This window comes from Puma concolor, chromosome A2, assembly GCF_028749965.1.
Source record: "Puma concolor isolate L17-30 chromosome A2, mPumCon1.1.hap2, whole genome shotgun sequence".
In the NCBI taxonomy this organism is placed as follows: domain Eukaryota; kingdom Metazoa; phylum Chordata; class Mammalia; order Carnivora; family Felidae; genus Puma; species Puma concolor.
The window spans coordinates 135,612,177-135,637,667 of NC_141668.1; the positions used below are offsets into that span (position 1 = coordinate 135,612,177).

At 43.1% G+C, this 25,491-nt stretch overlaps 1 protein-coding gene across 2 annotated transcripts in view; it reads left to right on the forward strand.

Annotated features, from left to right (window-relative positions):
• Positions 1–1,278: 1,278 nt before the first annotated feature.
• The window catches only part of TAFA4 (TAFA chemokine like family member 4), a 176,299-nt gene continuing 152,086 nt past the window's right edge, over positions 1,279–25,491 (forward strand). The window contains exon 1 of one of the 2 annotated variants that reach the window (XM_086697622.1): positions 1,279–1,884. The gene's annotated coding sequence lies outside the window, so the exon portion shown is untranslated. The remainder of the gene's footprint in view (positions 1,885–25,491) is intronic. The other variant, XM_086697623.1, reaches the window with a different exon arrangement.

Consider the following 25,491-nt stretch of genomic DNA (forward strand, 5'->3'; position numbering starts at 1 on the left):
CAGCCCTTCCAAGTCTTTGTTCCAAAGTTCAGGTGACAACTAGCCTGACCACTCCATTCAATACCCCACCTCTAGCACTCTTCTCCCTTTCTACACTTAATTTCTCTCTGTAACATACCTTCTACTCATCTGTACTTATCATTTGTTGCCTGCTTCCCTTCACTAGAAGGTAAACTCCATAGGAGGAGTTTTTACTGTTTTATTTCCGCAGATACCAGCACCTGTTTACAACGCCTGATACACAGTTGACCCTCAATTGCTTTGGGTGAATGAATGTATGAATGAATGGTCTCAGGAGAGAGGTATGGCATCTCCTGGCATGTACTTACAGGTTTTCCTTGCATCTGCCCTCATTCTCCCTAGCATCTTAGCACAAAGGCACACTTCAGAGATGAAGCCCCTGTCTCTGATGCTTGAATTCCCTCTAAGACTGGTGACTACTTTGTAACATGATGGCCCAGAGCCCCGATTTTGATAAGAACAAAGTGTTGAAAGTGTTAAATGATACGCAAAATAATATGGTATGGGGTACAGGTGTGCAAAGAACAGAGGTAGGGGGAAGGGAGGCAGGCAGGCTTCCATACATTGGCGCAAGCAGTAGGCTCAGAGAAGGGCAAATACACTTTGAAGTGCAGGATGGGTTAGAGGCAGGATAGCGCATTATTTCATATCAGTGCAGAGTAAGGCAAACCAATGATAGTGAACAGGATAGTGGTAGAGAGCAGTGCCTCTCAAACTTTTGCATAAACTAACCACCTGGGGATCTTGTTAAAATGAAGTTTCTGATTCCAGTGTGGGGTCTCAGAGTCTGCATTTCTAACAAAGTCTCTGGGGATGCCTCTTCTGGATTACACTTCGAATATTAAAGAACGTGGACTCTGCAACCAGACTCCTTGGGTTCAAATTACACAGTTACCACTGATTAGCCGTAATCTTGAGCAAGTTATTTAACCTGTTGGCGCCTCAGTTTTCTTGCCTACAAAATGGAGATCCAATGAGGTATTCTCTGTAAAACGAATACTATTGACATGTGACAGATGGTTAGCGTTACTTCAGTCGGGGAGGGTTCAGCACGGAGTGCGAGTCAAAGAAGTCTTAGTCGTACTTTTGTAATTTTTAAAATAAAGTATTCCGCTATTGACATGTGCGCGGATTTTCCTCCTCTCCCACGCAAGCAAGTTACATAAGAAGCCGGATTAGTGATGCCTGCGCTACGCTCTGGGCCGCCAAGGAAGCCTGTCTGCGAAGTGTTTCGGGTCTTCGGACGCAGATACCGTGCGTGGGGATTGTTTTGCATTGGGAGCCGAACCCTAAATTCCTCTCCCTCATGCAGGGCTCACGCGGCTCCAGGTATTCGGAAAGAATACCTTTCCCCGGCACCCGCGGAGCGGTGGCCACAGCGAGGCGCTCAGGAGAGGCGCTGCGAGGCGAGCGGAGGCGAGTCGGGGGCGGTACGGGGCCGGGGCGGGACGAGGGCCGGCCCACGTGGACCACCGGGTCCGGCGGGGGAAGGGGCGGCCGCCGGCCCGGCCAATCAGCGCGGCCCGCGGTGGGCCGGCCCCTCCCGGCCCGCGCGCCTGCCGGCTCCGCCCTGCACTGCTCCCTGCGCTCGGCCCGGACGGGGCGCACGGAGCCGGCGTGCGGCTGCTGCCGGACCCCAGGAGGGGAGTTGCGCCCGCGCTTCTACGGTTGCTGCTTTTCTGCGGCAGTTTCGGACTTGCCTTCGGAGAGACGTGGGAACTTTCACGGACAGCCTGCGGAGGTGCTGGGCCACTCCCTGGGCGCCCGCGGGGAAGTGGCGCGGTGAGCGTCCTCCGGCTTCTGTGCGGAGATCCGTGCCTCGTCCTGGGCCCGGCCGCCGGACTTGGCTGCGGCTCTAGTCAAGTAAGGTTTGGGAGCTGAAAGGACAGGGCGGGAAGGTGGCGTTGGGGTGGCTCTGGATCCAGTGCTCAGTCTGTGTCTCGTGGGTAGCAGCTGCCTCTCGGGCTGATACCGGCTTGACTCGGCCCCCTCCCCCCCGCCCCCAACCCCGATGCTCTTTAGTGCGGGAGTGACCTCCTGTGCGGTGTTTGCCGTGCACCTCGAAGTTGGAAGCCGCGCTCCTGAGTGAGGGGATGCATGGCTGGGGCTGGGCAGCTGCATCTTGCAACTTCAGGGTTCGTGTTTGCCACTCAGAGATCCCCGGGGAGCCCCTTGGGTGCGGGAAAGGCCACTTACGGATCGGTATGAAGAGGGCGAGGGCGAACTCGTGGTGAGCAGTTGTTTTGGAGAAGCCGGCCTTGGGCTTCAAACCCTTGGGTCTGAGCCGGGATCCTTATAGGAGCCAACGGGAGAGAGCAGGTTAGCCTACACCTGAAATCTTGGCTGTGAGGCTTTTGCTGGAAGGACTCAGCGTGCACCTGGCACGCGTCTTCCGGCTGAAGCGCTAAGCTTCCCGCCCATGTGGAAGCACTAAGAGCGGGTCTGGAAGTTCCGTCCCTTCCCGCCTTAGGCACCTCGGATTAGCCACCAGGGCAGAGTGTCTGCATTGCCTCCCCGCTTTTTTAAACGTTGTCTTGCATCATTTGCCCTGTCAGTCCGCTCCTGGAAGGGAGAGCATATTTAACCCTAAACTCATGGCTTGGGAAGGATGAGAAGTGAAAAGCCGGATATCCCACATCTATGGGCAGCTGAAGCTAGACACGGTGCCACTGGATTTTCTCCTGAATCAGTATTGTTTAACGTCTGGGGTTCCACGGATGCCAGTGACAGCCTTAGGCAAGTCATGAGGCAACTCGCAGCAAGATGTACACGTACAGATTCGTGGACTCACTGAGACCTACTGAAGTGCCCAAACTCCCCCCCCCCCCTCCCCTGCCCCCAACCAGGATTTAAGGACCGCCCTTGGTGAAGCATCTGCATCCCTGTACTCTTTTCCCCTTTAACTTTTCTATGGCCGTCCCTCCAAGACTAGCAAGGTTGATGTGATGTGACAGGCAATCCTGGTGTGTGGGGATCGGTGTGTTCAAAGCCTTGGTCGGCTTCTTTCTCTAATACCCTTGGTATAGGGATTATCCACACCAACCTGAAAATTAAACCTGCACACCCAGACACCCACACTTGCCCAGTCACAATATAATCAGTGTTTTACACTTGGTCATTCTTGAACAGATGTATGACTTAAAAAATTCAACAGCTCCCTGTGGGCTTTACAGTGAGAGGCATTTCTGCTAAGTTTGTAGTCATAAATCAGTGTGCAAGCCTAACACTTCCTTTGGATTGGAAATACAGATCTTAATAAGGCAGCAAGAGACAGTTTTCAGAATCATCATGACTAATAATGACTTATGTCCTCCCAAACTGACCGCGTGAGGAGGCATTGCTCATTTGTGCAAAAAGCTTTCTTCATATATGTGGACGTTACTTGATCAATATTCTCATAAAGCTGTATTTCAAGGTTTCCTCCCTCAGTTCTGTCTCATTGTTCTGCTTTGCGTGACTTTTCTCTCTTCCCTCCGTGGCATCTTAACTACCCTTTGATGCTTTAAAATTTACTATAAGGTTTTAAGTCACGATTTGACTTGGCCAATTTACCCTGTTAAAGAAAGTTGCTGTTCCCAGAAAAGCAATACCTGCTTGTTCACTTATTTTTTTTTTAATTTTTTTTTCAACGTTTATTTATTTTTGGGACAGAGAGAGACAGAGCATGAACGGGGGAGGGGCAGAGAGAGAGGGAGACACAGAATCGGAAACAGGCTCCAGGCTCCGAGCCATCAGCCCAGAGCCCGACGCGGGGCTCGAACTCCCGGACCGCGAGATCGTGGCTGAAGTCGGACGCTTAACCGACTGTGCCACCCAGGCGCCCCTATTCACTTATTTTTGAATGACTTTAATTTTTTAAAACTTCTCTCTCTCTCTCTCTCTCTCTCTCTCTCTCTCTCTCACACACACACACACACACACACACACAACTTATAAATGTTTTTACTTAATTACTGAATATTTTTCATTGGAAGCAACATTTTCATATTTCTAGTGCTAGAATGTTCTAGGTCACTTGAATTTCAATATTTATTTTTTGCTTTTTTTAGAGATGTGTATTGTTTGATGACCTAGTTTCATTTAATCTAAAAAAAAAGTCTTTGTCCCCCCACCTCCTTTTCAGTGTCACGTAACCTTTCTCTAATAGCTGCTTTTATCTGCACCTCCGTTTATTGTTACACTTAATATAATACTTTGTTATGTAAATGTTGTGTTGATGCATATGATATTAAAACTGCATTCACTGGGGATTAACCCATGGGGATGACATCATCACTAGCCAATCCTCTATCTGATTTGAACGTGCATTGACAAGAGTCACATTATCATATTGAGCAAGCGTTTGTACCTCGTCCGTGATGAATAAGAGAAAGAGGGACGTCATTTTGGCTCTTCCTAACTCTCAATTAGCTGCCCAGTTGGAGAGTTTTGGGGATTTCTATACTAAGAAGCTTAGCTTAATAAAATTAAGACTGCAGTTTATAGATCTCTTTACAATTTGCAGAGAAGTATGTTTTTCCCCCCTTCTGCCTTTTTCCTCTTTGGGAGTTTTTACCCTATATTTTGGCTCTAATTTCTTTACAGTAATGGAGAGACATCATGGTAACTGGCCTAGCCTGCTGAGATTTTTTTTTTCTCCTCAAGATAGATGGAACATCTATCCAACATCTAGATGATGGACTTATTTGTATATGTGTGTGCATTTCATCTGGTGTTGGATAAATACATCTGCTAAGATTAGCAAAATGACTTCAAGTCCTGAAGCCAATCCTGGATGACTGGGAGATCATACAGTGTACTTTATCCTAATTTGTTAGGGAGATACAGGATTGAGGGTGAGGGACAGGCAGTAGGGAAAGGATGTCCACAAAGGGATTGGCGAAGTGATCTTGGCCACATTAATCACCATAAATACTTGTTTTGAAAACATTACTAGAAAAAGCTCACTTCCTTCCTTGAAGTCCTTGCTTACAGACATAGGCTTGAATTACACTTTGTAATTAACTTTGGCTTTCCATCTTTCTGATATCTATTAGAAAAAGAAGTAACTCTTCCTGCTTTAGAGTTACTATTCAAACTAAATCCCATTTCTTCCATAAAGTCAGTTAAAAGGGCTCTTGTGCTTTTTTTTTTTTTACTTTTAAACATAAATTTAATTGCACCATCTGGTTTAAAGAAAGACCCAAAAGCTCACAGAATTTTAAATCTGGAGAATACTTCAAGAGTTTAGTGTTCTAAAAGATCAAGGCTAGAAGGTGTTATGACTTCAGTCCACTACGGTGTAAAAAGAACTAGGATCCTAACTTCTGGCCCAGTGTCCTTTTCTGACTTTTCCAATAAAGGCCTGCAGGGTGGTGTGGGGATGGTGGAAGGACCCCTCATTTCCGCTGTGTCTGCAGAGCCCAATCATGTCCCCTTCTTTCGCTTTCAAGGATCAGTTTGTTAGAATGTTATGCTGGTTGAGCCCAGCTCAAGAATTTGACAGCTGCAAGCTTGGGCCACTTTCAAGTAGCTGTCATGGTATCTGCGGTTACAAAAGAGACATTTAAGGGGAGGTGGCAGTGGAAGAAGATGGGGTAGCGTGACTCAATTTGGACCCATTTGAGCACATAATAAGACACAGATGTTAAAATGACGACGAGGCATGATACAAGGCTTGAAAACTCAGAATATTAATTTATTGAGGGATAGTCTCCTCTTTCATAGTTGGTGCTTTTTAGTTGCTGTAAAAACCAAACTGGTTATTTGGAATAAAACTCTGTTTTCTGGCATGGTTGTGAGTAATGATAATGGTGTTCTGCATTTGTGGAACACTTAATGTGTGTCAGGTGTAGAATGTTGATGGTAATGAAACATCCTGGTTAATAAATGGCTTTCTCTATATGGATGAACTACTGATTTTCAAAGAGTCATGAATCTAAAACCGTGTTGAATATTTTTTTTGTCACTCTTTTTAATTCAAAAGGTGTCAGGATCTTACTAGTAGCAAGCAAGTCATTAGCATGAGCATAAATAATTTTAATTCAAAAGTATGGTGGTGTCAGATATTAGGGAGTTCTTGTTAATAAAATGTTAATGAAATGGCAAATAAAAATATGCTGTGTTTAGGAAGATAGATAGTAAAGATGTGGCTAATTTGTCTCCTTTCATAAGATTGTAGTATTGCTCATGCAGAAGAATAAAATATCTCCTTTAGAAAGACACTCTAGTATTTTTCTTTTTTTTTTTTAAACATTTATTTATTTTTGAGAGACAGAGAGAGGCAGAGCATGAGCAGGGGAGGGAGAGAGAGAGAGGGAGACACAGAATCTGAAGCATGCTCCAGGCTCTGAGCTGTTTGTTAGCACAGAGCCTGATGTGGGGCTTGAACCCACGAACCGCAAGACCATGACCTGAGCTGAAGTTGGATGCTCAACTGACTGAGCCACCCAGGTGCTCCATAGTATTTCTTATAAAATAGAAAAAAAAAAAACAGTAGGCCTTTACAAATATTTATTTTTATTTTTTATTTTTTGAAGTCTATTTAGAGAGAGAGAGCAAGCAGGGGAGGGGCAGAGGGAGGGAGAGACCGAACCCCAAGCAGGCTCTGCACTGACAGTACAGAGCTGGACACAAGGCTTCAGCCCACGAACCGTGAGATCATGACCAGAGCTGAGACCAGAAGTCAGATACTTAATCAAGTGAGCCACCCAGGCACCCCCTAGGCTTTTTCTTCTTTTTTAATAAAAATATGGCATTGCAGAAAATAGTAGTCTATTTTGATTTTTTTTAGTGCTGTAAGTTCATTTCAAATTAGAAAGCAATTGAACATTTCTATAGCATTTTACTTGTCTTAACTAAAGGTGGAACTGTCCAAAGCCAGTTATTATTAGTTTTTTAAATGACAATTGCACCTGCTTGAATTCTGTTTCATATTTATGCCACATGTCCCAAAGTATTCTCTGAAAATTCACAGTTTTATTTCTTTTGCTTAATGAATCATGAAAACATCGATGAGACTTTGGTATATCGTGGGCACTTCCCTGTGCATCACTGGCCCTAAAACTGAGACTTTAGGCACAGAGTCTAAAATAATCCAAGAAAGTTTCCAGGAAGGAAGAAACTTAAAGACCATCTAGGGCAGTGGTTCTCAACTGGGGGCAATTCTGCTCCATCAGGGACATTTGCCAAGGTCTGGAGACATTTTTGGTTGCTACAACCAAATTAGATAGGTCTCTAGCAGGTAGAAGCCTGGGGTGCTGCTAAACTTCTGCTAATGAATGGGGCACTCCCACAACAAAGAACTCTCTGGCTCAAAATATTGGTAGTGCTGAGGTGGAGAAACTCTGATCCAGGTCAAGTTTTGGGGCCCAGACCAGTGAAAGGGCTTATCCAATGTCCCTAGCTCCCTATTTCGGGCAGGGTACTGAGGTCTGAGGTGTCTAATGCAGAAGCTAGGATTCTTGCTGTTGCTCTAGCCTTCTGGTTTGAAGATGTCTTTTTGATTTCTTTAATTTGTAAAGATAATGCGTGTTTGGGGTAGAAAATTCAAACACTGTAAGAGAGTATAAAAAGGAAAGTGAAAAATGAACCCAGTTTTGCCATCGAGAAAATACCTTTTCATATTTCAATAAACCTATTTCCATTTCCCTCCTTGTGCCTTTATCCACATATAGACGTTTAGACCAAATCATTTTAGATAAATGAGGCCATATATCATATAATCTGTACTTGGCAAAGGGCCACTGGCAGGCCTTTGGTGAAACCATGGCGGGGGAAAGAGACTGTTGACATCCATGCAATCATGTGAAATGCCCTTGATTAGGAAGACTTTCTGTGCAGTGATAGCTGTTTATCTGCATTCGTGTAAGACTCAGATATACTCTGGAGCCATTCTGGGAAGGATGACAATTCAGTGAAGAGAGCTAGAGGACATTCTTTTTCATGGCTGTGTGTTTTTCTATGTAAAATTTCATCTTCCTCCTGGTCATAAAACACTCAGAGTCAAAAAGCAATTTTGAGTTTCTTTATAATGCATTCCTCTTTGTCAGAGACAGCAAGTTTCATAATGTGAGTGTTGGAAAAAGTCCTTCTGTTCAAATTTTTTTTTTAATTGGTGTCTAGTTTAAGATTAAAAAAAAATTTTTTTTAACATTTATTCACCTTTGAAAGAGAGAGAGGGAGAGGGCGCGCGAGCGTAAATGAGGGAGGGCAGAAAGAGAGGGAGACACAAAGTCCGAAGCAGGCTTCAGGCTCCGAGCTGTCAGCACAGAACTTGGCGCAGGGCTCGAACCCAGGAACCACAAGATCATGCATGACCTGAGCTGAAGGCGGTCACTTAACCGACTGAGCCACCCAGGCACCCCTCAGTTTAATATTTTAAGTGGTTTGCAAGCCAGAAATTTTTTATACAGTGGGGCGTTTAATTAAGGCAATCCAAAAATATATTATTGGGGTGAATTCTCTGCATGTATCAGTGGGGGCAACAATTCACTGGGGCCTGCAATCTCCGTGACTATTTAAATCATTTGGCAGCTCTTGCAGAAGCAGCCAGATTGTAATGTAAACATCTGTTACCTTTTCTCTGCTTTCAGAACTGATTATGCAACCCGGCTTCACATCGGAGACACACAGCTTTCTTCATCTATATTTTTGGATTAATTCCTTCTCGACACACACACACACACACACACACACACACACACACATCCACACACACATCCACGGACACAAATCAAAAGAGCCATAAAATTGGTTACCATGGACCCAGTCCTCCCAGGATAAAACTCACATCTTCACCCTCTGTCCTGCTCTTTGCAGACCCTTGGATCTGCTCGGGAGCACGGAGCTCCATTAAGCAAGCTGGGGGATGGCTATGAGTCTGTCCCCTGGTACCAGTCTCAGTCTCCTTGTGTGCTGAATTTCCACTCACCTCAGCTGAGGGGATTTGGGAAATGAACTGGTTAACATTTAAACCTCCCCAGCAAAGCCACGTGGTACCAGCTAGTGTAGGGGTGGGTGAGAGTGGGCAAGGAGGCATTTGAATGGAATTGGACGTTAGATAACAAATGTCTCTTTCGCTAAAGTTTTCTGCTGGTATTTGCCACTGCTACGTTAGGGAATGTTTGTCAAATATTTGCTTTGTTGACCTTTCAAAAAATGATAGTAGCTACAATAGCTATCATTTGTTGAATAAGGATGTTGCTGGGTACTGCGCTGTTTTAAAAAATTGTGCTAAAATTGGGACGCCTAGGTGGCGCAGTCAGTTAAGCATCTGACTTCGGCTCAGGTTATGATCTCGTGGTTCGTGAGTTCGAGCCCTGTGTTGGGCTCTGTACTGACAGAGCCTGGGGCCTGCTTCGGATTCTGTGTCTCCCTCTCTCTCTCTGCCCCTCCCCTGCTCACAGCCTGTCACTCTCTCTCTAAAATAAGTAAACATTTAACAAATTGTGCTTAAATACAAATTACATCAGTTCACCTACTTTACCATTTTAATTTTTTTCTTTTTATTAAGATTTTATGTTTAAGTAATCTCTACCCCTAACGCAGAGCTTGAACTCATGACCCTGAGATCAAGAGTCATATGTTCTACTGCCTGAGTCAGCCGGGCGCCCTGCTGCTTAACCATTTTTAAGTGTGTAGTCCGGTGGTATTAAACATAAGCATTGTTTTACAGCTGTCCCCACCGTCCATCCCCGGAACTCTTTTCGTCCCATAAAACTGAAACTCTGTGCCCCTTAAATAGTGGCTCCCCAGCTCTCTCCTCTCAGCCCCTAGCAGGTACATTCTACTTCCTATCTCTAGGAGTTTAACTGCCCCAGGTACCTCACTGAAGGAGAATCATGTATTTGTCTTTTTGGGCCTGACTTACTTCACTTCGCATAGTGTCTTTGAGGTTCATCCATGTTGTAATGTGTGTTGGAATTTCATTCCTTTTTAAGGCTGGGAAACATCACCTTTTGTTTATTCACCCATCGATGGATGTGTGGGTCACTGCTACCTTTCGGCCTCTGTGAATAACGCTCCCATGGACATGGCTCTACAGATATTTTTCTGAGTCTCTGTGTTCATTTCTTTTGGATGTATATTCAGAAATGGAATTGGCGGATCATATGGTAATTCTATTCTTTAGTTTTTGAGGATCCGTCAGTATTGGTTTTCATAGAGGCAGTATCATTTTACTGCACTGAACACTTTTACGCACTATCTCATTTAATTCTCTCCCAAGCCCTCCATGGTAGAGAGCGTCATCATCTCCCTTCTGTGCACTAGGAAAGTGAAGTACGTTGGACGAAACCACACAGGAAGCTTGTGGCAGAGCCACGGCGTGAACCCAGGCAGTGTGGGAGAGCCAAAGCTCTTTCTAGGTGATTCATTTTTTCAGTTCAAGAAAGATGACCTGAACACCTCCTGTGCATGGCCTGGGTGTAGTGGGGGTCTAGGAGATAAATAACAAATGTGTTGATTGCAAGAAGAAGCTCTGAAAGTCCTGATCTTACCACACTAAGGAATTTGATTGAACTGCGGTGTTCTGTGAGTCACGCTCATTGTGAAATTGGTGTTTGATCAAAATAGTAAGAGGCCGATAAATATCTACTGTGGTTATTTTGGCTGTTCATATTAGTGCTGCCTCAACTCCTCTGGCGATTAATAACCATGCAGCTCAGGGTTTTTAACATGCCATGCCAGTTTTTGTTTTTCGTTGGAGGTGGGGGTAGCCATGGATATAGACAGTACAAGGAAATAATGGAGATCAAGATAAGCCTTAGGTAGGATCTGAGTGATGATTGCATTTTTATTTTACAGAGACAGTAGGCAGAAGACATTGGCGTCTTCCCCACCAAAAATACAGCTAAATGGAGTTCTTGCAAAAGAAGGCACGTTTTGTCACTTTATAGAATTAACAATTGATCAGTTTTGTGGTTCCCGAGTCCTTTATAAGCACCCCATGTTTATTCATTATTGTGATTACACAGTCCAAGCAGCTCTGCTTGATGTGATGAGCAAAAAGCAAGACGCTAGGGCATTTAAATACACTTGAAATTAACGTTTGCACAAACAGGTGTCTGATGGGGTATTCTAATTTGATTCTAAAGGCCTAGAAATAAGTCTGTGTCTAGGGGTGTCCTCCTGGGAATCCTAAGTCAGATGTGTGCAGTTCATTTGCAAGGTTTCTGTATTGTTTAAAAGGAAAATGGCAGTGTTTGGAACCTATCAGCCCTACGTCCTTTGTGGGTGAGTAGAGGGAGCAGAGAACCAGTAAACGTGGCTGTTGATACTGGCCTTGCATACTGGGTTACCCTTTAGGATGGAGAGGCAACCTGTAGGTTCCTGGTAACGGGAAAAGTCAGCTTGTCTGGATATATACTCGAACAAAGTACACTAATCATCCTACGGAAGTATTAATCAGAGAAGGAAAATACTCCTCAAGTCTGAAAGTTAAGGTCACCCTGAGAAAAAGGACTGGCAGAATTCCTAGAAAGCTCTGTTTCTTCAAGACATTTTGGTTCCAAATTTACTCTCTTCACATTTACAAAAGACTCATGATCCCAAGTGTAAACTCCGTTTCTAGTTTGATGTGCAAATATTTCTGAACCATAGCATAAATAGACATGAACTTACAAGCAGTTGACTACATCCATATACAAGTTTCAAAGTCCTCATTTACTTAGAAGTAAGTAACGAGGAGAGAATATAGGGTTTATGCTGATGGCAAATTTTTGTCCTCTGAACATACTGGATTTAAGAAATCTATTTCATGTTATCAATCTTGTTTGGTATGCCAGTATCCCAATTCTAATCTTACTGCAATTCTTTTTATTAAAGTATAACAGACACACAATGTTACATTGGTTTTAGGTGTAAGACATAGTGATTTAATAAGTCTATGCCTTACGCTATGCTCATCGCAAGTGTAGCTACCCTCTGTTACTATAAAACAGTTACAGTAGCATTGACTATATTCCCTATGCTGTATCTTTTACCCCGTGACTTACTCCTTACAAAACTGGAAGCCTGGATTTCCCACTCCCCTTCATCCATTTTGCCCATCCCCCAAGCCCCCTACCCTCTGGCAGTCATCACTTTGTTCTCGGTATTTAGGGATCTCTTTCTGCTTTTTGTTTGTTTGTTTTTTAGATTCCACGTATAAGTGAAATCATATGGCGTTTGTCTTTCTCTGTCTGACTTACTTCACTTAGCATAATACCCTTTTAGGTCCATCTGTGTTGTCACAAATGGCAAGATCTCATTCTTTTTTTTTTTTTTATGGCTGAGTAATATTTCATTGTGTGTGTGTGAGAGAGAGAGAGAGAGAGAGAGAGAGAGAGAGACATCTTTATTCCTTCTTTAGTCATCCTTCTATTGATGGACGCTTGGGTTGCTTTCATATCTTGGCTATTGTAAATAATGCTTCAATAAACATTAAACATAGAGGTGCATATATATTTTCGAATTAGTATTTTTGGTTTTTTTGGGTAAATACCCAGTCGTGGAATTACCGGATTGTATGGTATTTCTATGTTTAATTTTTTGAGGAACCTTTATACTGTTTTCCACAGAAGCCGTACCAATTTATACTCTCACCAACATTGTGCAGGGGCTCCTTTTTCTCCTGCAGTTCCGTGTTTTCACTTAGACTAGTGTATAAGGAGAATTTTGTTCAAACACAGATTCCCAGGGCTCACCCTCAGAGCTACTGGTTCAGTAAGTCTAGGGCGGAGCCTGAGAATTTGCATTCCAACGAGTCACACAGAGCGTTGATGCTGACAGGCTTGTGCTTTACCCTTCTCCAGTTCATCTTTCAGAGGTAAAAAAAATTTACAAAACAACAGGGTTGTTTTGATTAGGTTGTGAGCTTCTCATTTTGTGATACACTGGTTAAGTTTGTGTAACTAGTATAATTCTGAAGATCAATATAGATTACTGAGCCCAAAATACAAATTAGATATTGGTTGGATCAGTGTTACACATATGAGACACTGATTTTGATAATGTCCATAAGTTCCTTTTAGAATATAAGATGTATTTTCTGTAGTTGAGGACTTCTAATGTTTGTTTATTTTTGAGAGACAGAGACAGAGCACGAACGGGAGAGGCACAGAGAGAGAGAGAGAGAGAGAGAGAGAGAGAGAGGGAGAGAGAGAGGACGACACAGCATTGGAAGCAGGTTCCAGGCTCTGAGCTGTCAGCACAGAGCCTGATGGAGAGCTTGAACTCACCAATTGTGAGATCATGACCTGAGCCAAAGTCGCATACTTAACGGACTGAGCCACCCAGCCACCCCTGTAGTTGAGGCCTTTTAGAATAAGAATTGTATAGTTGTGTGAATGGGTATTGAGGCTGTTTTGCTGTATGTAGCATGTAACCAGCATATCACCTACTTCTGTCATCTGGCTGATGTCTGTATTGATCAGGAAAAAAAAAATGTGCCTTCTATTTTCTTCTATTTGCCTTTGAGTCTGATATAAATTGTAATCCTATCGGCAGGTGACATACAGGAATTTCGTTTTGGTTCCTGTATAGTTAAGACTCAGCAGATGTTAAAAGCTGATGTGGATTTAAGATTTCATCCATTCTGGGAATAATTGAAGATTTAGTTAGGACCAGAAGATGGAATTGTAGATAGAGTTATAGGACTGAAGGGGGTATGGAAAGTTTTTGCACAGATGCCTGGCTTGGTGCTTTCTCTTACCACTTGGAGGAATAAATTACTGTCCATGTTTGGTTAAATGAAAAGCTTTCAGTAGATTTTACTATGTCTTGCACTATTAACAAGAACTTGAAGTTTGCAAACCACAGTCTCTCCTGAATGAGAAACAAATGTTGAAGAATTTGATTGCTTAAATCCTTATTCATTTTTTTTTTTAAGTTGGGGTTTTGGGAGATTATTTTAGAGATAGTCTGACGTATAGAAATGTGTGGGTGTTGGCAGGAAGGTTGGAACTGGCAGCCACCAAGAAGAGTGGATGGGCTGGGTCAGAGTCGTTTAACCTCCTCTGTCTCCAGAGCTGTGTTGTAATTACATGGCTGGTTTGCGGAACTTTGGTGTTCTCTCGAAGGCTGTGGTGTGTTGTGGATGTTGTACTAACATTTCCTTGGGACCCATCAGTCACTGTTGTCCCTTTGGCACATTTTCACTTTGGTCATCTTTGCCCACCTGTCAAGATGCTATAGCTCTCTTCCCTGGCTGCCTGCCATTTTGCCCTCTGTCCCCCTCTAGTTCTCAACTCCAGACAGTTCGAAGATGAGGCTTCCAGGTTGAGTGGCAGACTAGGGCGCGGCAGAAGTTAGTTTACATGGAAGACAAAACGGCAGAAGCATCCAAACAACAAACTTGCCCTCATCTGCCCTAATCTTTTTTTTTTTTTTTTTTTAAAGAACAAATATCCAGTTAAAAAAAAGCATGGCATTTTATTTACTATAGAACCTAGAGAGTGTGGATGGAATTCTCTGTTGGCTGGGAATTGGCAGTGTAATTACAGCCGCAAGTTTTGTATCATATGGACAGTGATTCCACCAGTGATAATAAGCAACCAGTGACCTTGTGGAAGCCCTGCTGGTGACATGCAAGTTGTAAAAAAAAATAAAAGTAAAATTGCAGTAAGATAAAAAGTAAAGATCACCTTTAAGGACCCCTCCAATCCATTTCTAAAGCTGTCTCCCCACCAACTGTTAAGAATTTGGCTAATCTCTTTCTGCATATATTTACAATACGTTATGTCTCAGTGAAATCCCAACGTGAGGAGGGAGAATGGCCTGATGGTATGCTGGTAGATTCTCCCTAACCATTTGCAGTTCATCTGTCAGTGCTCACTGGTCAGTAGAAGTAGGGAGCATTTACGTTTATTTCAAAAGTATAATGTGGAAACATCAAAATATATTTAAACTTTTCTATTTATATTATTTAATTTACATATATTTACTAAATAGGTAGTATTGTGCAGTATTGTGTAGAATTTTTTCACTTAAATAGTAATTTATATACATCTGTTTCAATAATTTGCATTGTTCCCTTACCATTGTCTTGGAGAGTTCCCCATAACTCTTGTCCATTTCTTTAACTGTCTAACTTTCATTTGTTTCATCTGTTTCAGTAATTTGGGTTGTTCCCTTACCATTGTCTTGGAGAGTGACCCATAGCTCTTGTCCCTTTCTTTAACTAACTTTCATTAGGAACGTACTGCATTTTATTTAGTTGTTCCCCCTACAGGTCAAGCTTTTTACATTACAGATCGACAAAAGTTTCAGTACAACTTCCTGCCATGAAAGAGAATATTCTAAAATCCGTGTCCTCCACTAACAGCAGCCACTGAGCCACATGTGACTGACTGTTGAGCACTTGAAATGCGGCCGTTGTCAAGGAGGAACTGAATTTTAAATTTTATGTATTTTCAATTAATTTAGCATTATTTAAATAGCTGCTCATGTCTAGTGGCTGCCTTTTTGGACAGTGCATGTATAGGCATACCTCCCTCAGAAGGGGTACAGCTACTATTTTACTGTCAAAATGTTTTAGTAAGTGACTCATCGAGTGATGGAAGTGTAGTCTGTTTTGTTCAACAAGAGGATCAAGACTTTTTAGCTGAAAAGAGGGAGATAAATAATCTAATGAAAACAGGACGGAGTCGTTAAGATTTATCAGGCGTTTTCCTTCCCTCCTTCAGACCCCTGTCTGCTCTGCCGGGGCTGGGCTTCCTGATGGGAGCTGTATCATTCTACCAGGGCAGTTCTTTGTAAAGTGAATTGATGGCTATGTAAATACAGCCATTAACCTTAAGCACCTCAGACAGCTCCTTGGGCGCTGCAGTTCTGGTGCCCTTGAAAATGCTGGTTGATGGATGCCAAGATATTAAAAAATATTTTCTCCCTCTAACTGTTTGAAACACGGGACCTTCTAAGTGATAGGCCAAAGGAGCCAGTGAAATTGAGGCCCTACTAGGTGTAAATACTATAGCAGGGGTTTGGAATTCTCTCCTTGCAGAGGGATATTTTGTAGGTTTACTCTGGATAGATAAGCAATAGGATCCTGTGTATTTGTATGTATATCTTCTTTTAAAAAATACACATATTGAGATAAAATTTGAAAGCACAGAGAAAGCTTGTGGAAAATTTGCTTTTAAAGCAAACGGAGTTTTATAATTCTGAAACTTTGTAGATATTTGAAAATGAATAGCATATGTTGCTATTAAAAGATACCTTCTCTTTCTTGAAAGTTAGAGAAGGAGTTTGAGTGGAGGTGGAGACAGACAGAAGATAGATAACATTTCCATGTTGAAAATGGATTTTGTTGGGGCTCCTGGCTGGCTCAGTCGATAGAGTATGCAATTCTTGATGTTGGGGTTGTGAGTTTGAGCCCCATGTTGGGCATGGAGCCTGCTTTAGAAAAAAGAAGTGGGGCACCTGGGTGGCTCATTTAAGAGTCCGACTCTTAATTTCAGCTCAAGTCTTGGTCTCACGTTTCGTGAGTTTGAGCCCCACATCAGGCTCTGTGCTGACAGTGCAGAGCCTGCTTGGTATTCTTGATCTCCCTCTCTCTCTGCCCCTCCCCTGCTCATGCTCGCTCGCTCTCTCTCTCTCTCTCTTAAAAATAAATACATGTTAAAACAATTTAAAAAAGAAAGAAAATGCATGTGGTTGTAGGAAAAGTAGCAGTTGTGTAGAAGTAGGGCCAAAAGATGTCAGTTGCCAGTGTCTCAATTTTCTGATGTCATCTGAGACACCTTCCCCTTGCTTATTTCCCTAAAACCACTTTGGCCATCTCTCATTTCCTAGAATGCCTAAACTCATTTCTTCCTCAGTGGCTTTGTACTTGACGTTCCTTTCCTTGGAACTTGCATCCTGTTTGTTTCCTTTTCTTTTTTGGCTGGCTCCTTATTCTTTAAATCGTGAATGTTACCTCAAGGCCATAAATCCCTTACCTACTCAGAGCAACAGCAGTCTGGCCTCCTATAAAGCATTGGTGGGTGTTTCCAATTGCTGACTATGTGGAAATGCTTTGAAAACTGCAGCTTAGTGTATAAATGCACACTGTCATTATTCCTGAAGTCCTGCCAAAAGCCACATTGCCTCTGCCAAGCTGTAGTGATCTTCCATACGGCCGGGCACTGGTGTGAAAACGCAGAGCTGTGGAATTCGGAGTTTGGGCTTCTCCCTTTCCATCTGATCCTTGGTCAATGCCATCACTTCTCTCAGCTTTCAGTCCTGCCATGTTGACACACAGGGGAGTAAGACTGTGATCTTGCTCTTGGGTTTGGATGAGGTAGAAACACACACGGTTTTATAATCAAATTTCACAGGAGACAAAACCTGAACACTCAAACCATAGAACATGTTGGTGTCATAATAAGTAGAGTTGAGGTGCTGTTTACCTGTGAAATTTGCTACTTTGTTAACATGATGAGGGAATATGCACTACTGACCAATCCAAGAAGAAATGTCCGGTCTGAGAATATTCACATCTATGGGTGAGTGTTGGCCTCCAGGATGATAGAATGGAATCTCCTGGGAGGTTCCCTGAGGTGACAAGAGGCGCCATATTGGAGTATCTACATTTCTTTCTTTTATTTGGTCTTCGATGGTTCATCTGTATACATACAATACAGGGTTGTGGAAGAGATGCTTGTTGCCTACATAATATCCATTTCCACCCATTCCTTCCTAATGACGCTCTGATTTCTAGCTAGGCACATGCTGTACAGAATCATGACTGTTTCACAATCTTTCTGGCAGTAAGGTGGCCATGTGAGACACATGTAGAAATGACAGGTGGTATTTCTGTGGGAGTCTTCCTAACATTGAGAGTGGAGCCCTTTGGGGATATGTTAAGTACTGGAATGTCATGTGATAGTTGGTGCCCGAGCAGCCGTCTTGGTCCGTGAGGTGACCTTGAGGAAGAAAGACAGGTGGGAAGAAGGTTAAACAGATAAAAGCAGCAGGAGGCCTTGGCGATTGTATGGTGCTAAAGTACCTGCCTTGGCCTGCGTACCAGGGGACTTAATTTTTGTAAAAGAGCAAGTCATTTTGTGTTGAAGCCTTTATTTTCTACGTCATCATTACATGTAGTGAAGTGAAATGGTACAGGCAGAAGGTTAACACCTCACCCTTAATGAGTTCATAACATGGTAGAAGGATTTATAGCTCATAAATCCAGAATGCTCTGTCAAGTTATGTGTAGACATAGCTTTAGTTCTGGAAGATCTGAGTGATGGGAACAGACATGCTCCATTGCAGATTTAGATCTGGAGGGGTGCATTTTACATCCCTCCCATACTACATAGATACTGAGAACCATTTCTGGGGAGGGTCAGACAGAGATCCTCTGTGGTTTGGGGGCAAGAAGTGAAGAGAAAACTGCCACAGCTATTAAAAGCCATCAGAGCATTCTCCAAATTGCCAATATTGAAGTTAGTTACAACTCATTCTCCAATAGATTGAAGTCTTACCCATTTGATGTGTTTTGACAGGAAATGTATATTTACTGCCTGAAATGATTCCATGAGCTTTGAACCACAGTATATCATAAATGATTAACATTAGAGCCAGTAGGAACCTCACACCTTTTCTTAAACAGCATTCTATACGAAACAATTTCTCACAACTGTAAGATATTTACCCTATTTCCAAAAGTACACATTCACGGCGGTAGGTTTTGATTTTGAACTTGTCTGTCAAAAATATTTATTGCTTTTGCAGAGATAAAGAGTCACTTAAAATCTGAGGAAATGAGCACATAAACTCAGTGTGGCTTAATCAGTACCATATGTATTTAATGAGGACTAGAACTTCCTGTTTCTTCCTTCTTCCATGTATTTCTCAAATGCCCATTTTGCATAAGATGGTGAGCAGGGTACCATTCTTGATTCCAATATGGTTTTCATATTCAGGGAATTTTCAGTCTGGTAGCTACACTGAAGATAGGAGGAAGGATATTTCATGTGCAAGAGATAGTCTATTGAACGTTCAGAGGTAGGAAAATTCATCTTCCATCACTGTTTGACAGTTAAATTCTCTTATCAGCCAATTGGCACTCCCAATTATTTTCTCTTGGCACATTTCCATCAATAGCCTTAAGTGCTGATGCTCTGAAGATACGCTAATGCTGGGGCACCTGGGTGGCTCAGCTGGTTAAGCATCCGACTCTTGTTTTCGGCTCAGGTCATGATTTTGTGGTTGGTGGGATTGAGCCCCATGTCAGGCTCTATGCTGATAGGTCGGAGTCTGCTTGGGATTCTCTCTCCCTGTCTCTCTCTGCTCCCCCCCCCCCAAAATAAATACATAAATATTAAAAAAAAAATGAAGATGCACCAATACCTTGAAAACAGAAGAGGACTCTAAAGTGGGTTGGTTTTTAAGCAAGAACTAACCTGAGGGCTCAGTAACATTCCAGAAAAAAAAAAAAGGGAAAATTTTATTTTTTTTTGGGACAGAGAGAGACAGAGCATGAACGGGGGAGGGGCAGAGAGAGAGGGAGACACAGAATCGGAAACAGGCTCCAGGCTCTGAGCCATCAGCCCAGAGCCCGACGCGGGGCTCAAACTCACGGACCGTGAGATCGTGACCTGGCTGAAGTCGGACGCTTAACCGACTGCGCCACCCAGGCGCCCCAAAAGGGAAAATTTTATAATGTATTACGAGAAACCCATTAGTTCCCTCGCAACGGTTTGTTTTCTGCATTGTCTTGTGGAAGCAACTTCCGATGGTGCTCTGATTGCCACTGGGTCAGGACTCAGGGCTTGCACACATCCTCTGAGCTTTATAAAGTCAGACTCTGGAGCAAAAGAGCTAATTATGGTGGTTACTTGTGAACACCTCAGTGAGCAGGGATCTCAGGAACCCTGAGATCAGGACCTGAGCCGAAATCAAGAGTCAAATGCTCAACTGACTGAGCCACCCAGGAGTCCCGAAATTGGAATGTCAAGAAATATCATTTTGATTCCGCCTCCCCCACCCATGCTATTTAAAAATGCAAAAACCATTCTCAGTTTATAGGTTGTAAAAGAACAGGCTGATTCAGTCCTTCCACCCTTGGACTAGAATAAAGGCCCATTTGACTCCCGTCCATAGCTGCCTCATAATCTGGTGATTTCTGAATTTCTAAGTTTCAGTCATTTGCACATTGCCTTCATGTTTTTTTCCCCAAAATTTCCCATAGTTTTATTGAAATAGACTTATATTCAGTCTCATTTAACGAGACTGTGAAATAACGAGTTTGATCTTTCAATTAATGAAACACAGGCTAAATGCCTCAGTGCTTAAATAATGTTTGAAACTATTAATTATTAAAACAAAAAATTTAACTTTGTACATGTAATCACATGTACCATACTGACCAAATGACCCAGTTCATTTTTGAAACTTGAGGTGTAACTTACAATAAAGTACCCAAATCTTAGCCGTGTGAATATGCACATATATGCAGCATGCCCACAAAACCGCTATTCAGAATGCAGAATGGGTCCCTTATACCCACCCCACTTAGGTGACCATGAATCTCTCCCTTAGCTTTCCTTCTTCTATGGCTTCATGTACGTGGGAACATGTGTGTGTACTCTTTCCTGAGTTTTCTGGGCAATATGATGTCTGATCTTGCACATAACAGTTTTTCACTGCTATGTAGTATTTCATCACACAGATAGACCACTCTATACTTATCCATCCCGGTATTAAACATTTGAATTTTTTCTAGGTTTTGGCTGCTATGAACACTCTCATACGTGGTTTCAGTGGACATACAATGGTTGTTTCTTTTGCATAGCTTTTTTTTTTTTTTTTCAGACTAATGTTTGAGCCCGGGCTGTTCTTGCCAGAATTGTTAGTTAAAATAAAACACTTAGGTAGCGCTTGTCGTGTGCCAAGCACTATTCCAAATCGTTTGAACATATTAGCCCATTTAATTGGGGTGAGTAGGACTATTGTCTTCATTCTACAGAGGAGGAAACTGGAAAAGAGAGTGTGGAGCCTCTTGTCAGCATCTCTCAACTAGTAGCTCAGAGCTTGAATTTCTCCCCATCTCTCTCTTTCTGTCTTTCTCCGTCTCTAATTGAGAATGTCTTTCCAACATTGATCAGATTAGTAACATTGATTTCTCCAAATGGTTACCCTTCTGCAGGACCTTGTGCCCGACAGAGAGGCAGCAAGGAACAGCACTATAAATTGAACGCTAGCAGCTAGTGATTTGAGCTGGAATTTGAACCCAGGTGGCCTGCCTTCAAAGGCTCTGCTCATAACCGTTCTGCTAAATAAAACAAGCTTTGTCTTTGGCAGCCTTTCCCTGTCCCTTCCAGCACGTCTTTCCCCCCTCTTCCTGGACTCTTTGGTGTTCCAGCTGGCCATGCTGCCTCCCCTATGCCCTCTTTTCTGCTCCCTGGTGGTTAGCTTTATTTTGCAACCCCAACCAGCCACTAGGTGTGAATGGGGCAGAACTAGGTGGCCTTCAGAAAACCGTGCTCTACCGTCCCTCTACCTGGATTTCAGTCTTGGCTTCAGTCCTGACTCTGTGCAACCCTGGGCAAATAATGTTAATCAGGTGTCCTCATCTTTAAAAAGAAAATATCAGGTGTGAATTGGATAGGAAATACCCGCACAGCACACAGCGCAGTGTTTGACACGCAGGAAGTTTTCATTAAATATAAGCCCCCACTGTATTTATTATTATTTAGTTTCGTTGGTGTTATTCAAAAGGATTGTCATTAGGGCATTTTAGTGAAAGACTGAGTAGCCTAAAGTCTTCCCATGTTAATTCCTCCAGGACAGACAATTCCTTAATAACCCCAAGCATTGATCTCTAGCAAGATAACCTGGCTGGGGAAATATTTTGGGGCAGGATTCCTTCCCCCAGTGCCTTCAGTCGTGCTTTCTCAATAGCCACCTGCATTAGGAACCTGTGTAAATGCCGTGAACCCCTAAAGTGAGATCCCCAAGTGGTTTAACAAACACCCAGAGGAAAATATCAGAGAACTCAGCATCTTTTCTTTTCATTTTGTTAATCTCTAGTGGTTTTCTGAAGCCCAGGGAGAGTAGTCTTAGGACTTTGCAGTTTTCTGGCTGAAGTGGAAGAACCGAGTTTGATCTCTTGGGGCTTAAGAGAACAGCCAGAAATCCAGGAGCACTTGAGTGGGAGCCAACAGCACCTTGGTCTGCCTGGTTTTCAGCTACACCCGTCATTAATTCTCTCTGAATGCAGCGTCACATGCAGATGAGGAAGAGTTGATTAACGGTATGCTGCTCGGTTTCTCATCTGGTCCCCGGCACTTTGAAAATGCAGCGGGATGGAGTGGGGGTGGGGGGGGGGAACCAGGGGTGTTCCCTGTTCGGAAAAAAAGAAAAGCCCAATATAGTGTTGCTCATCCCCTTTTGCATTAATGCTACTGTTTTGCATTTAATTAGTGGCCAGTAGTTAAGTCAGGCATCTAACATTTTGGTTGTGTCCTTGAGCTATGGCAGTCTTTTAATCAACCAGTACCCCCCCCCCCCCCCCCCCCCCCGCTTCTTTTGATGTAGTGTCTGCAGGCAAATAAAAAGACCCAGCTTCGATGGGACTGGTAAAAATGGAAGGGAGATTTTGGTTTGCAGGTTTTTCCTGATGTTTCATGATTAAAGGGGCCCTGCCAGGTGTTAGGAAAGGAAATTGCTCATACACCCTTTAGGGGCAGGCTTCCCTTTAATGTCTTGGGAAGTGGGAAACAGACAAGGGGGAAAATAATAGAATGGAAATAATGGAATAAAGGTGCGGGAAATATTCTGTGAGCCTAGACTCAAAGAATGAAGGGGTAGGATCAGTGATTCGCTCGAACGTAGCGGATGAAACATTGATCCAAGGGGGCTTAGGGGAGGGGTGATGCCTCAGAGGTGAGGTGCGGAGAATTGAAATGATTTCACACCACTTGGGCTGATGATCTGGGCGCCAGAGCCCTCTGTGTGGGCAAGAAACATATTACTACTAATAAGGGTTTTGAGCCAAGACAGCCCCACCTGCTGACACATACATCACAACATACACGTAAGCTTTCCTGGAGGCTTTATGGCTTTTTATTTTTCTGTCTAATCTTTTCTGACATACTGATATAAATTAAACAATCTTCTTTCCCTGTCCCCTACCTGCTACCCCAAAATTACAAGTGAATTTGTATTTTTGTGTCTTTCCTGCTTATTGGTGCTCTGGCTTATTTATAAGCCGTCCAGTGCCCAGGACATATACTTTCAAATATTTGTTGATTGGCTTTGGTGATTCTGCTATGCTGGAGAGATGCTGTATATTAGGGGATCCTCTTCTGAGGGTCTAGCTTCCAATTCCATGTTGGGTGTGTGTGTGCGCGCGTGCGTGTGTGTATGTGCGCATGTGTGCGCGTGTGTGTGTGTGTGGCTTTGGGCAAACCGTGTAACCTTTCCCAGAGCTTCTGTTTCTCCATATGTAAAACAGAGTCGACCGTACCCATCAGTTAGGAGGGTTGTGTGATACAAATGAGCTAGCATGGGGACCTTGTCCAGCACAGTGCCCAAGACATAATGTCTCTGTTACCGTCCCCTTTCTCTTTACCCTCGCAGTCCACATCTGCAGGGAGTGTAAATCTTGTAGAGAAGAACATTTGGGTCTCATTGGAAAGCACCTTTTAATTGTCTGTGTTTAGTCCTTGTCTTCTGAGAAGATGATAGAGACATAGGGTAGAGGAGTGAGAAATCGCTGTGCTCAGTCCTCTATAGGAAAAAAATGGATTATGGAGGATTAATCTTTACAGTTCGTTTTATCGATCAGCCTGGCATAATTGCTCTCCTCTCGAACGTCCGCAGCGTCTTCGGTTTTAGCAGCAAGCTGCCCAGAATGTGACCGGGCCCTTAACATGTTTTGTGGCTACAGTTATTGAAATGTAAATTCCACAGAAGAGAAAGATACAGAGCCTAACCCTGTTTTGGGGAAAGTGACATCGAAATGAGCAAATATTCCAGGCACAATCTATCATCAAATCTTTTTTGTGTGTGTTTAGTAATTTAATAGGAGATAGGAGCTGATATTTATCGAACACTTAATTAAGTATCAAACATTGTGTCACCCTCTTAATGATGTTTTATCAGGACAAGCCTATGAGGTTGGGACAATGGAGTCAGACTGCCCATGGGATTTCGTGCTGAATTAAGTGTCTAAAAGAAAAATCGTGTATAGTCCGAATTCTTTCCTGAAACATCCCATAAAATATTTTTGGGTACAACCCTGTACAAGAGTTCTTATACCTTACGTTTGAGAACTGCTGAGCTAGTCCACAGGAAGGAACAAAGGGAACGCAGAAGTCTGGGTGTTCAAATGCATTGAATAAATGAATGCTGAATGAATTCTGCTTGTAACTACCAAACTTCCATAGATGGGTGATGGGTTGAGAATTCTTAAGTGTTTCTCTGGCTTAAAGGGTTGGCTTACTTTTCTTTTAATCTTAAATCTCTTTAACCTAAATCTATTCTATGAAATCTGTTGTTGTGACGTTTAAACACTGCTTTGGAGACAAACTTGACCCTGGTTACATTCTAAAGTGAGTTTGTATATTAAATGTGCCAATAATGACTCCATTGTGCTATTAGTGCTTTCTTTCTTTCTTCTTTCTTTCTTTCTTTCTTTCTTTCTTTCTTTCTTTCTTTCTTTCTTTCTTTCTTTCTTTCTTTCTTTTTAAAGTTTATGTATTTATTTTGAGAGAGAGAGTGAGAGCGAGAGCAAGCAGGGGAGGAGCAGAGAGAGAGAGAGGGAGAGAGAGAGAATCCCAAGCAGACTCCGGGCTGTTAGCACGGAGCCCAACATGGGGCTCCAGTTCACAAACCGTGAGATCATGACCTGAGCCAAAATTAAGAGTCCGATGCTTAACCAGCTGAGTCACCCAGGTGCCCCTGTTAGTGCCTCATTTCTATGGAGGAGAAGCTGGAGTGTGCTGACTTGTGAAGGTCACTGTCAGACACTGTGGTAGTTAGCCTTGTGTGATCCCTGCCTCCTAGAGTTCACACCTTTGTGGGCCAGGATCTGACTTGCTTCTAACCAATGGAATACAGCAGAGATGATGGGATGTCATAGCTATGACTGTTACATTATGTAAACTCTGGTTGCTAGTAGCCTTGCCCTAGAGATTCTCTTTGGTAGCTTGGAGATGTAAGCAGGCATCTTGGGAAAGCCCATGTGGCAAAGAAATGCAGATGACCTCTAGGAACTGAGAGCCAGCAAAAAGCCTTGAAGCTTTCAGTCCTGCAACCTCAAGGACAGTGTTGCCAACATCCTCATGAGTGGGAAAGTGGGGTCTTCTCCAGTTGAACCTTCGGGTGAGAACCCGGCCCTGGCTGACACATTGCATGCAGCTTCATGAGACCCTGAGGAAGCACACAGCTAAGTTGTGCCCAGATTCCCGGTCTACAGAAAGTGTGAGATAATAAACGTGTGCTGTGCTGTGTGAAGTTGTCAAGTGTGTAGTTAATCTGTTATGCAGCAGTAGATGTATCGTCACAGAAATAGTGAGTGTCAGG